Source organism: Oncorhynchus tshawytscha, linkage group LG11, assembly GCF_018296145.1.
Source record: "Oncorhynchus tshawytscha isolate Ot180627B linkage group LG11, Otsh_v2.0, whole genome shotgun sequence".
Taxonomy (NCBI): Eukaryota; Metazoa; Chordata; class Actinopteri; order Salmoniformes; family Salmonidae; genus Oncorhynchus; species Oncorhynchus tshawytscha.
Genome location: NC_056439.1, coordinates 53,070,158 through 53,083,941, shown reverse-complemented (window position 1 = coordinate 53,083,941; position 13,784 = coordinate 53,070,158).

The following is a 13,784-nucleotide window of genomic DNA, read 5'->3' as shown; positions in this document are numbered from 1 at the left end:
CACCCCTGTCAGAACTACAGATCACAAAATGGCCGACCGCCAAAACTACAAGTCCCAGAAGCAAGGGGAACCCTCAGAAGGTGGAGCCGACTCACAGATAAAGGGTCAAGAAAAACCAGGAAGAGGAAGAGAGAGTGCTGGAAGGAGCTATGAACAATAGAGAAAGAGATTATAGAGATTGGCTGGATTTACCGTGTATGAGCTGGATTGTTTTGGACTTACCTGTTGGCGTTTGGACCTGGACCTACCGAGAACCCGATTCGTGTACCGAACCCTGCTATCCTTGACCTCGCCTACGGCCTGGGTGGACCAGGACGGAGAAACAAACACACAGGTACTGTCCTGTTGTAACCACTGTACTTGAAAGATCAATAAACAAACATATGTGCAGGGTGAAGGTTGAAGGGAAAGAGGTTGAAGCACTGCTGGATTCCGGCAGTATGCTAACCCTGGTCGTTGCAGGCCTAGTGCCGACTCATAAACTGGATACAAGACAGGATATCAGTGTTACATGCATTCATGGGGATACCCGTCTGTACCCCACGGCCTTAGTGAGCATACAAACAGAGGACTGTCTGCTGGATTATGAGGTCGGCGTGGTCCCAAAGATGCCATATGATGTAATATTGGGTAGAGACTTTCCTAACTTTGCGAAGTTAGGCCACAAGAATGGCATAGTTGAGAAGCCAACAACCCCGACCAAGCAGGAAGAAGCATGGGGCCTTCAACCAAAGCCAAGAAAAGAGGTCTCCCAGGGGACAACATCACAGGTGCTTGTAGGGGAGGAGGAGGATGAAGTGGCAAACCTCGCTGATAACGAACAGCCCGGTACTAGTGGGGCTGGGGTCGATCTGAATCCAGAGGACGACGATCTAGAACCAGCAGACCTGGCAGGGTCCTTGACTAATTTTGGGACGGCCCAAAACCAGGATCCAACCCTGCAGCAAGCCAGAGCAGATGTGCAGGTCGTAGATGGTACTCCCATAAATGGTGGGATGATGCCTAATAGTTTTCCCCACTTCATCATGAAAAAGGGTTTGGTGTACAGAGTCTCGAAAATAGGGGTTGATGTGGTGGAACAGTTGTTGGTTCCCACTCGGTACCGGAGGACAGTACTGGATCTAGCTCATGGGCACATTCTGGGGGACACCTTGGTATCGATAAAACCCGAGACCGGATTGTAAGGAGGTTTTACTGGCCAGGAATTCAAGCTGAAGTGGCTCGGCATTGTGGAGAGTGCCCGGAGTGCCAGTTAACAGCTCCCCGACCAGCTTTTAGAAGCCCGTTAGTGCCACTCCCCATAATCGAAACGCCATTTGAGGGGATAGCGATGGATTTAGTGGGCCCACTACCCAAATCCGCCAGAGGGCACCAATACATTCTGGTCATTCTAGATTATGCCACTCGCTACCCAGAAGCCATTCCCCTTCGGACGATGACTTCCAAAAATATCGCAAAGGAATTAGTGCTCTTGTTCACCAGGGTAGGGGTTCCAAAGGAGATCCTTACCGACCAGGGGACCCCCTTTATGGCCCGCCTTATGGTGGACCTTTGTAAACTGTGGCAGGTGAAACAGTTGAGGACATCGGTTTACCATCCTCAGACGGACGGGCTGGTTGAGAGATTCAACCGAACCCTGAAGTCAATGCTCAGGAAGGTAATCGAAAAGGATGGGAAAAACTGGGATTGCATGTTGCCGTATCTGATGTTTGCCATTAGAGAGGTTCCTCAAGCCTCGCTGGGGTTTTCTCCCTTTGAGCTGGTATAGTGGAGGCATCCCCGGGGAATCTTAGACATCGCCCGGGAAACCTGGGAGCACCAATCCACCCCGTATACTAGTGTCATAGAGCACGTCACGGCAATGCAAGACAGGATAGCGACAGTCATGCCCATCGTCAGAGAGCACATGAGACAAACACAAGAACACCAGCGGCACACTTATAACCGGCAGGCTACCCTGAGGGAATTTCAACCGGGAGATAAGGTGTTAGTGCTGATCCCCACGGTAGAGTGTAAACTACTAGCCACATGGAAAGGACCATATGAAGTACTGGAGAGAATAGGAGAAGTCAATTATCGGATCCGACAGCCAGGTCGACGGCCCCAGGAACAGATTTATCACATAAACCTGTTAAAAGCATGGAGAGAGAGAGAAACACTAAGGGTCACATACCCCACACACATTCAGGAGACAGCCGAAGTAAATATTTCACCCACTCTGTCCCCAGCGCAAGTACAGGAAGTAAAGACCCTTGATCTGACAAAAGGGTACTGGCAAATTCCTCTGACCCCCAGGGCCAAAGAAAAGACAGCCTTTGCAACACCTGACGGTTTGTTTCAATACACCGTCATGCCATTCGGCTTACACGGGGCCCCAGCCACCTTTCAACGGCTCATGGACAAAGTCCTAAAACCGCATAAAGCATACGCCGCAGCTTATTTAGATGACGTGGGGATCTACAGCCCAGATTGGGAATCCCACTTACCCCGGGTACAGGCAGTGTTAGATGCCCTTAGAAAGGCAGGGCTCACGGCAAACCCTGCCAAGTGTTATGTGGGGTTAGAGGAAACAGAGTATCTGGGATACACTGTGGGAAGAGGGTTAATCAAACCCCAACATAAGAAGGTGAAGGCAATTAGAGAATGGCCGAAACCAGTAAATAAGAAGCAGGTCCGAGCCTTCCTAGGGCTGACCGGTTACTACCGGAAGTTCATCCCAAGTTATGCCACAGTGGCCGCCCCACTTACCGACATGACTAGAGCCAGAGGGCCAAACATGGTCAAATGGGATGAAAGGGCCACCAAAGCATTTAGGACATTACAGGAGGCTCTCTGCTGTAACCCAGTGCTGGTGGTACCAGACTTTGAGAAAGAGTTTGTGGTTCAGACGGATGCCTCAGAGGTCGGCTTGGGAGCAGTGCTATCCCAAGAGGTAGAAGGGGTAGAACACCCCATCCTGTTTTTAAGCAGGAAGCTGGAACCACGGGAAACCAACTACTCAGTCGTTGAGAAAGAGGCGCTGGCAGTAAAGTGGGCTCTAGAAAGCCTGAAGTACTACCTGCTGGGGCGCCACTTCACCCTCATCAGTGACCATGCCCCACTCACCTGGATGCATAGGGCTAAAGAGAAGAACGCTCGGGTGATGCGGTGGTTTTTGAGTCTCCAACCGTTTCATTTTGACTTGAAACACAGAGCAGGGAAGGAAATGGGAAACGTGGATGGGTTATCCCGCATGCATGCATATTTTGCTGCGGTAGCCCGACCTAGGGGGTCGGATCTAGGGGAGAGATATGTGGCAAAGAAGGGGGTCGAGTGATAAGTGGCAGATATGTGAGAGCAGAACTAATAAACGGGCTCTGCCCGATCACTAAAATGGCCACCCCTGTCAGAACTACAGATCACAAAATGGCCGACCGCCAAAACTACAAGTCCCAGAAGCAAGGGGAACCCTCAGAAGGTGGAGCCGACTCACAGATAAAGGGTCAAGAAAAACCAGGAAGAGGAAGAGAGAGTGCTGGAAGGAGCTATGAACAATAGAGAAAGAGACTATAGAGATTGGCTGGATTTACCGTGTATGAGCTGGATTGTTTTGGACTTACCTGTTGGCGTTTGGACCTGGACCTACCGAGAACCCGATTCGTGTACCGAACCCTGCTATCCTTGACCTCGCCTACGGCCTGGGTGGACCAGGACGGAGAAACAAACATACAGGTACTGTCCTGTTTGAAAGAACTCTCATTCTTGGGTGATTTGGTGACAGTTTACCACTTAGTTTGTGACAAACGCTCCTAACCTTGAAGAGGTTTGCCACAATGGAAAAGTAGTTGCTTCATCTCTGACCTAAGATATTGTCTTTATATATATATATATCATCTCTGACCTAAGGTTTAATCCCAATCTATAGACACACCTTTTGTCTGGTTTAGCCCTGACAGTCATGATGGACACGTTCCTATATATATTATTTTTATTTAAGCAAGTTAGTTAAGAACAAATTCTTATTTACAATGACGGCCTACCCCGGGCCAAACCTGGACGACGCTGGGCCCATTGTGATGCGATGCAGCCTGGATTCGAACCAGGGTCTGTAGTGACGCCTCCCGAACGCTGCGCCACTCGGGAGCCCCTATATCTTACTGTGTGCTGGTCCCACCACCTCCTGGATCTGCAAAGCTACTTCCTGTTCATTTGTACTCCTATCACCACCACCTGAATCTGCATAGCTACTTCCTGTTCATTTATACTCCTATCACCACCTCCTGAATCTGCATAGCTACTTCCTGTTAATTTATACTCCTATCACCACCTCCTGTGTCTGCATAGCTACTTCCTGTTCCTTTATACTCCTATCACCACCTCCTGAATCTGCATTGCTACTTCCTGTTACTTTATACTCTTATCACCACCTCCTGAATCTGCATAGCTACTTCCTGTTACTTTATACTCTCATCACCACCTCCTATGTCACGCCCTGACCTTAGTTATCTCTGTTTACTTTATTATTTTGGTTAGGTCAAGGTGTGACGAGGGTGGTATGTGTGTTTTATGTCTTGTCTAGGGTTTTTATACTTCCATAGGGTTTTGGTATTGTTTATAGCGGCATGTTCGTTTTGTTAGTTTGTTTAAGTGTTCTTCGTTTTAATAAAAGAAGAATGTACCTTGGTCTCCTCGTTACAACGAACGTGACACCCTGAATCTGCATAGCTACTTCCTGTTACTTTATACTCTTTTATCGCTGTGTCCTGGTCCCACAACCACCTGCTGTCACCTGCCTTTCCAATACATATCCCAGAAACACGAGTGCCGCCTTCTCTGCTTAACCCTTTACACTCATACCCGTACACAGATTGAAAATGGCTGTCCAGTAACATGCTATACATCAGGTCAGGCTGTCCAGTAACATGTTTTACATCAGGTCAGGCTGTCCAGTAACATGCTATACATCAGGTCAGGCTGTCCAGTAACATGCTATACATCAGGTCAGGCTGTCCAGTAACATGTTATACATCAGGTCAGGCTGTCCAGTAACATGCTATACATCAGGTCAGGCTGTCCAGTAACATGCTATACATCAGGTCAGGCTGTCCAGTAACATGTTATACATCAGGTCAGGCTGTCCAGTAACATGTTATACATCAGGTCAGGCTGTCCAGTAACATGCTATACATCAGGTCAGGCTGTCCAGTAACATACTATACATCAGGTCAGGCTGTCCAGTAACATGCTATACATCAGGTCAGGCTGTCCAGTAACATGCTATACATCAGGTCAGGCTATCCAGTAACATGCTATACATTAGGTCAGGCTGTCCAGTAATACATCAGGTCAGGCTGTCCAGTAACATGTTATACATCAGGTCAGGCTGTCCAGTAATACATCAGGTCAGGCTGTCCAGTAACATGCTATACATCAGGTCAGGCTGTCCAGTAACATGCTATACATCAGGTCAGGCTGTCCAGTAACATGCTATACATCAGGTCAGGCTGTCCAGTAATACATCAGGTCAGGCTGTCCAGTAATACATCAGGTCAGGCTGTCGAGTAACATGCTATACATCAGGTCAGGCTGTCCAGTAACATGCTATACATCAGGTCAGGCTGTCCAGTAATACATCAGGTCAGGCTGTCCAGTAACATGCTATACATCAGGTCAGGCTGTCCAGTAATACATCAGGTCAGGCTGTCCAGTAACATACTATACATCAGGTCAGGCTGTCCAGTAACATGTTATACATCAGGTCAGGCTGTCCAGTAATACATCAGGTCAGGCTGTCCAGTAACATGTTATACATCAGGTCAGGCTGTCCAGTAATACATCAGGTCAGGCTGTCCAGTAACATACTATACATCAGGTCAGGCTGTCCAGTAACATGCTATACATCAGGTCAGGCTGTCCAGTAACATGCTATACATCAGGTCAGGCTGTCCAGTAACATGTTATACATCAGGTCAGGCTGTCCAGTAACACATCAGGTCAGGCTGTCCAGTAACATGCTATACATCAGGTCAGGCTGTCCAGTAATGCATCAGGTCAGGCTGTCCAGTAACATGCTGTACATCAGGTCAGGCTGTCCAGTAACATGCTATACATCAGGTCAGGCTGTCCAGTAATACATCAGGTCAGGCTGTCCAGTAACATGCTATACATCAGGTCAGGCTGTCCAGTAACATGCTATACATCAGGTCAGGCTGTCCAGTAACATGCTATACATCAGGTCAGGCTGTACAGTAATACATCAGGTCAGGCTGTCCAGTAATACATCAGGTCAGGCTGTCCAGTAACATGCTATACATCAGGTCAGGCTGTCCAGTAACATGCTATACATCAGGTCAGGCTGTCCAGTAATACATCAGGTCAGGCTGTCCAGTAACATGCTATACATCAGGTCAGGCTGTCCAGTAACATGCTATACATCAGGTCAGGCTGTCCAGTAACATGCTATACATCAGGTCAGGCTGTACAGTAATACATCAGGTCAGGCTGTCCAGTAATACATCAGGTCAGGCTGTCCAGTAACATGCTATACATCAGGTCAGGCTGTCCAGTAATACATCAGGTCAGGCTGTCCAGTAACATGCTATACATTAGGTCAGGCTGTCCAGTAATACATCAGGTCAGGCTGTCCAGTAATACATCAGGTCAGGCTGTCCAGTAACATGCCATACATCAGGTCAGGCTGTCCAGTAACATGTTATACATCAGGTCAGGCTGTCCAGTAACACATCAGGTCAGGCTGTCCAGTAACATGCTATACATCAGGTCAGGCTGTCCAGTAACATGTTATACATCAGGTCAGGCTGTCCAGTAACACATCAGGTCAGGCTGTCCAGTAACATGCTATACATCAGGTCAGGCTGTCCAGTAATGCATCAGGTCAGGCTGTCCAGTAACATGCTGTACATCAGGTCAGGCTGTCCAGTAACATGCTATACATCAGGTCAGGCTGTCCAGTAATACATCAGGTCAGGCTGTCCAGTAACATGCTATACATCAGGTCAGGCTGTCCAGTAATATGCTATACATCAGGTCATCAGGTCAACACACACACACACACACACTTTATTTGTACTCATGTGGTAGCCAACTTGACTTTTATAGGAATTATTTTCTAATAAAAAGATACGTGTCATCTACCCCCCCTGTTATAGCCTCCACATTGACTCTGTACCGGTACCCCCTGTATATAGCCTCCACATTGACTCTGTACCGGTACCCCCGTACATAGCCTCCACATTGACTCTGTACCGGTATCCCCTGTACATAGCCTCCACATTGACTCTGTACCGGTACCCCTGTATATAGCCTCCACATTGACTCTGTACCGGTACCCCCTGTATATAGCCTCCACATTGTCTCTGTGCCGGTACCCCTGTATATAGCCTCCACATTGACTCTGTACCATAATACCCTGCATATAGCCTCCACATTGACTCTGTACCGGTACCCCCTGTATATAGCCTCCACATTAACTCTGTACCGGTACCCCCTGTATATAGCCTCCACATTGTCTCTGTGCCGGTACCCCCTGTATATAGCCTCCACATTGACTCTGTACCATAATACCCTGCATATAGCCTCCACATTGACTCTGTACCGGTACCCCTGTATATAGCCTCCACATTAACTCTGTACCGGTACCCCCTGTATATAGCCTCTATATTCACTCTGTACCGGTACCCCTGTATATAGCCTCCACATTGACTCTGTACCGGTACCCCTGTATATAGCCTCCACATTGACTCTGTACCGGTACATAGCCTCCACATTGACTCTGTACCGATACCCCCTGTATATAGCCTCCACATTGACTCTGTACCGGTACCCCCTGTATATAACCTCCACATTGACTCTGTACCGGTACCCCCTGTATATAGCCTCCACATTGACTCTGTACCGGTACCCCCTGTATATAGCCTCCACATTGACTCTGTACCGGTACCCCTGTATATAGCCTCCACATTGACTCTGTACCGATACCCCCTGTATATAGCCTCCACATTGACTCTGTACTGGTACCCCCTGTATATAGCCTCCACATTGACTCTGTACCGGTACCCCCTGTATATAGCCTCCACATTGACTCTGTACCGGTACCCCTGTATATAGTCTCCACATTGACTCTGTACTGGTACCCCGTGTATATAGCCTCCACATTGACTCTGTACTGGTACCCCTGTATATAGCCTCCACATTGACTCTGTACCGGTACCCCCTGTATATAACCTCCACATTGACTCTGTACCGGTACCCCCTGTATATAGCCTCCACATTGACTCTGTACCAGCACCACCTGTATATAGCCTCCACATTGACTCTGTACCGGTACCCCATGTATATAGCCTCCACATTGACTCTGTACCGGTACCCCATGTATATAGCCTCCACATTGACTCTGTACCGGTACCCCCTGTATATAGCCTCCACATTGACTCTGTACCTGTACCCCCTGTATATAGCCTCCACATTGACTCTGTACCGCTAACCCCTGTATATAGCCTCCACATTGACTCTGTACCGCTACCCCTGTATATAGCCTCCACATTGACTCTGTACCGGTACCCCATGTATATAGCATCCACATTGACTCTGTACCCCCTGTATATAGCCTCCACATTGACTCTGTACTGGTACCCCCTGTATATAGCCTCCACATTGACTCTGTACCGGGACCCCCTGTATATAGCCTCCACATTGACTCTGTACCGGTACCCCTGTATATAGCCTCCACATTGACTCTGTACCGATACCCCTGTATATAGCCTCCACATTGACTCTGTACCGGTACCCCTGTATATAGCCTCCACATTGACTCTGTACCGGTACCCCCTGTATATAGCCTCCACATTGACTCTGTACCGGTACCCCCTGTATATAGCCTCCACATTGACTCTGTATTGGTACCCCCTGTATATAGCCTCCACATTGACTCTGTACTGTAATACCCTGTATATAACCTCCACATGGACTCTGTACCGTAATACCCTGTATATAGCCTCCACATTGACTCTGTACCGTAATACCCTGTATATAGCCTCCACATTGACTCTGTACCGGTACCCCTGTATATAGCCTCCACATTGACTCTGTACCGGTACCCCCCTGTATATAGCCTCCACATTGACTCTGTACCGGTACCCCCTGTATATAGCCTCCACATTGACTCTGTACCGCTACCCCCTGTATATAGCCTCCACATTGACTCTGTACCGCTACCCCCTGTATATAGCCTCCACATTGACTCTGTACCGGTACCCCATGTATATAGCATCCACATTGACTCTGTACCGGTACCCCATGTATATAGCCTCCACATTGACTCTGTACCGTAATACCCTGTATATAGCCTCCACATTGACTCTGTACCGTAATACCCTATACATAGCCTCCACATTGACTCTGTACCGGTACCCCCCTGTATATAGCCTCCACATTTACTCTCTACCGTAATACCCTGTATATAGCCTCCACATTGACTCTGTACCGTAATACCCTGTATATAGCCTCCACATTGACTCTGTACCGTAATACCCTGTATATAGCCTCCACATTGACTCTGTACTGTAATACCCTGTATATCGCCTCCACATTGACTCTGTACCGGTACCCCCTGTATGTAGCCTCCACATTGACTCTGTACCGGTACCCCCTGTATATAGCCTCCACATTGACTCTGTACCGGTACCCCCTGTATATAGCCTCCACATTGACTCTGTACCGTAATACCCTGTATATAGCCTCCACATTGACTCTGTAACGGCACCCCCTGTAGAAAGCCTCCACATTGACTCTGTACTGGTACCCCCTGTATATAGCCTCCACATTGACTCTGTACTGTAATACCCTGTATATAGCCTCCACATTGAATCTGTACCGGTACCCCCTGTATATAGCCTCCACATTGACTCTGTACCTGTACCCCCTGTATATAGCCTCCACATTCACTCTGTACCGGTACCCCCTGTATATAACCTCCACATTGACTCTGTACCGGTACCCCCCTGTATATAGCCTCCACATTGACTCTGTACTGTAATACCCTGTATATAACCTCCACATGGACTCTGTACCGTAATACCCTGTATATAGCCTCCACATTGACTCTGTACCGTAATACCCTGTATATAGCCTCCACATTGACTCTGTACTGGTACCCCTGTATATAGCCTCCACATTGACTCTGTACCGGTACCCCCTGTATATAACCTCTACATTGACTCTGTACCGGTACCCCCTGTAAATAGCCTCCACATTGACTCTGTACCAGCACCCCCTGTATATAGCTTCCACATTGACTCTGTACCGGTACCCCATGTATATAGCCTCCACATTGACTCTGTACCGTAATACCCTGTATATAGCCTCCACATTTACTCTCTACCGTAATACCCTGTATCTAGCCTCCACATTGACTCTGTACCGTAATACCCTGTATATAGCCTCCACATTGACTCTGTACCGTAATACCCTGTATATAGCCTCCACATTGACTCAGTACTGTAATACCCTGTATATCGCCTCCACATTGACTCTGTACCGGTACCCCTGTATGTAGCCTCCACATTGACTCTGTACCGGTACCCCTGTATATAGCCTCCACATTGACTCTGTACCGGTACCCCTGTATATAGCCTCCACATTGACTCTGTACCGTAATACCCTGTATATAGCCTCCACATTGACTCTGTACCGGCACCCCTGTAGAAAGCCTCCACATTGACTCTGTACTGGTACCCCCTGTATATAGCCTCCACATTGACTCTGTACCGTAATATCCTGTATATAGCCTCCACATTGACTCTGTACCGTAATACCCTGTATATAGCCTCCACATTGACTCTGTACCGTAATACCCTGTATATAGCCTCCACATTGACTCTGTACCGGCACCCCCTGTATATAGCCTCCACATTGACTCTGTTCTGGTACCCTCTGTATATAGCCTCCACATTGACTCTGTACCGGTACCCCATGTATATAGCCTCCACATTGACTCTGTACCGTAATATCCTGTATATAGCCTCCACATTGACTCTGTACCGGTACCCCCCTGTATATAGCCTCCACATTGACTCTGTACCGGTACCCCCTGTATATAGCCTCCACATTGACTCTGTACCGGTACCCCCTGTATATAGCCTCCACATTGACTCTGTACCGGTACCCCATGTATATAGCCTCCACATTGACTCTGTACTGGTACCCCCTGTATATAGCCTCCACATTGACTCTGTACCGATACCCCATGTATATAGCCTCCACATTGACTCTGTACCGGTACCCCCCTGTATATAGCCTCCACATTTACTCTGTACCGTAATACCCTGTATATAGCCTCCACATTGACTCTGTACCGTAATACCCTGTATATAGCCTCCACATTGACTCTGAACCGTAATACCCTGTATATAGCCTCCACATTGACTCTGTACCAGTACCCCGTGTATATAACCTCCACATTGACTCTATACCGGTACAGAGGTTCACAGGACCACCCAAACGTTAGGTTGACCTGTTGACTACGTTCACCTGACCACCCAAGCGTTAGGTTGACCTGTTGACTACGTTCACTGGACTACGTTCGCTGCCTCCCCTTCACCATGTAGACCTCTGGTCTGCTTCTATCTTCACCGTGTAGACCTCTGGTCTGCTTCCACCTTCACCATGTAGACCTCTGGTCTGCTTCCACCTTCACCATGTAGACCTCTGGTCTGCTTCCACCTTCACCATGTAGACCTCTGGTCTGCTTCCACCTTCACCGTGTAGACCTCTGATCTGCTTCCACCTTCACCGTGTAGACCTCTGGTCTGCCTCCACCTTCACCGTGTAGACCTCTGGTCTGCTTCTATCTTCACCGTGTAGACCTCTGGTCTGCTTCTATCTTCACCGTGTAGACCTCTGGTCTGCTTCTATCTTCACCATGTAGACCTCTGGTCTGCTTCCACCTTCACCATGTAGACCTCTGGTCTGCTTCCACCTTCACCATGTAGACCTTTGGTCTGCTTCCACCTTCACCATGTAGACCTCTGGTCTGCTTCCACCTTCACCGTGTAGACCTCTGGTCTGCCTCTATCTTCACCATGTAGACCTCTGATCTGCTTCCACCTTCACCATGTAGACCTCTGGTCTGCCTCCACCTTCACCGTGTAGACCTCTGGTCTGCTTCTATCTTCACCATGTAGACCTCTGGTCTGCTTCCACCTTCACCATGTAGACCTCTGGTCTGCTTCCACCTTCACCGTGTAGACCTCTGGTCTGCTTCTATCTTCACCATCCCCTTGTGGCGTCAAGCGGAGGTTATTTTTTCCATGCATGTCAGTTGTTTCCACTCTGGACAGCTGGGCAAGCTGTTTGGACAGGGGAAAAGAGTTCCTGGTTCAAATGCGGATCGGTGGCCATCCGGCTCCTCGACAGCAGCAACTTTCTGGCAGACATCTGGCCTGGATCCAGGTCCGTTTAGTCTTTGCATCCTGGAAAAGGGTTACGTACGGCTCTCAGGCACATTAAACAGGGTGTTCCTGCAAGAGTTAATGACATTTAAGAGTAGTGGAGCAGTTCATCTTTGGTCATTAATACTCACAATTCATCTACTAGGGCTCTGTACACCATTTACCTCAAAGTCCATCACTGCAAAGCCTTCATATTCATTTATTCAGGGACTCTCCTGTGTCCATGGAACCAGCAGGGACATTTTGATCAAATACACACTGTCTCATCATTGGCACTTGTGAGCCTGTGTCTAAGAGCCCCTCGAAAGGCATCTTGTTAATCAAAACTTTGACAGTAGGGCAGTTTCCTATAAAAGGTAGATCCAGTATTTTGCAAAATCAAATCAAATCAAATCAAAATCAAATTTTATTTGTCACATACACATGGTTAGCAGATGTTAATGCGAGTGTAGCGAAATGCTTGTGCTTCGGCCCAGTACATCAATGGGGCCGCACATTGACTCTGTACCTGTACCCCCCTGTATATATTGCTATTTTTTTACTGCTGCTCTTTAATATCGTGTTACTTGTATTTCTTATTCTTATCCATATTTTTTAAACTGCATTGTTGGTTAGGGGCTCGTAAGTAAACATTTCACTGTGAGGTCTACACCAGTTGTATTTGGCGCATGTGACTAGTACAATTTGATTTGATTTGTTCTACATTTTGTTCTATGACATAATCTTCCTCAGCTAATGTCACTTTGAATTTTGGGGCATTTATGTAATCCAAAGTGCACGTGAAGTAAAATAAAGGCAGATGACACAACAGTGGTAGGCCTGATCACCGACAACACCGAGACAGCCTATAGGGAGGAGGTCAGAGGCCTGGCCATGTGGTGCCAGGACAACAACCTCTCCCTCAACGTGATCAAGACATATGAGATGATTGTGGACTACAGGAAAAAGAGGACCGAGCACGCCCCCATTCTCATCGACGGGGCTGTAGTGGAGCAAGTTGAGAGCTTCATGTTCCTTGGTGTCCACATCAACAACAACCTAAGTACACCAAGACAGTCTTGAAGAGGGCACGACAAAACCTATTCCCCCTCAGGATACTGAAAAGATTTGGCATGGGTCCTCAGATCCTCAAAAGGTTCTACAGCTGCACCAGTCACCTTCCTGACTGGTTGCATCACTACCTGGTATAGCAGCTGCTCGACCTCCGACCACAAGGCACTACAGAGGGTAGTGCGAACGGCCCAGTACATCAATGGGGCCACACATTTTTTTATTTTTTATTTTTTATTTCACCTTTATTTAACCAGGTAGGCTAGTTGAGAACAAGTTCTCATTTAC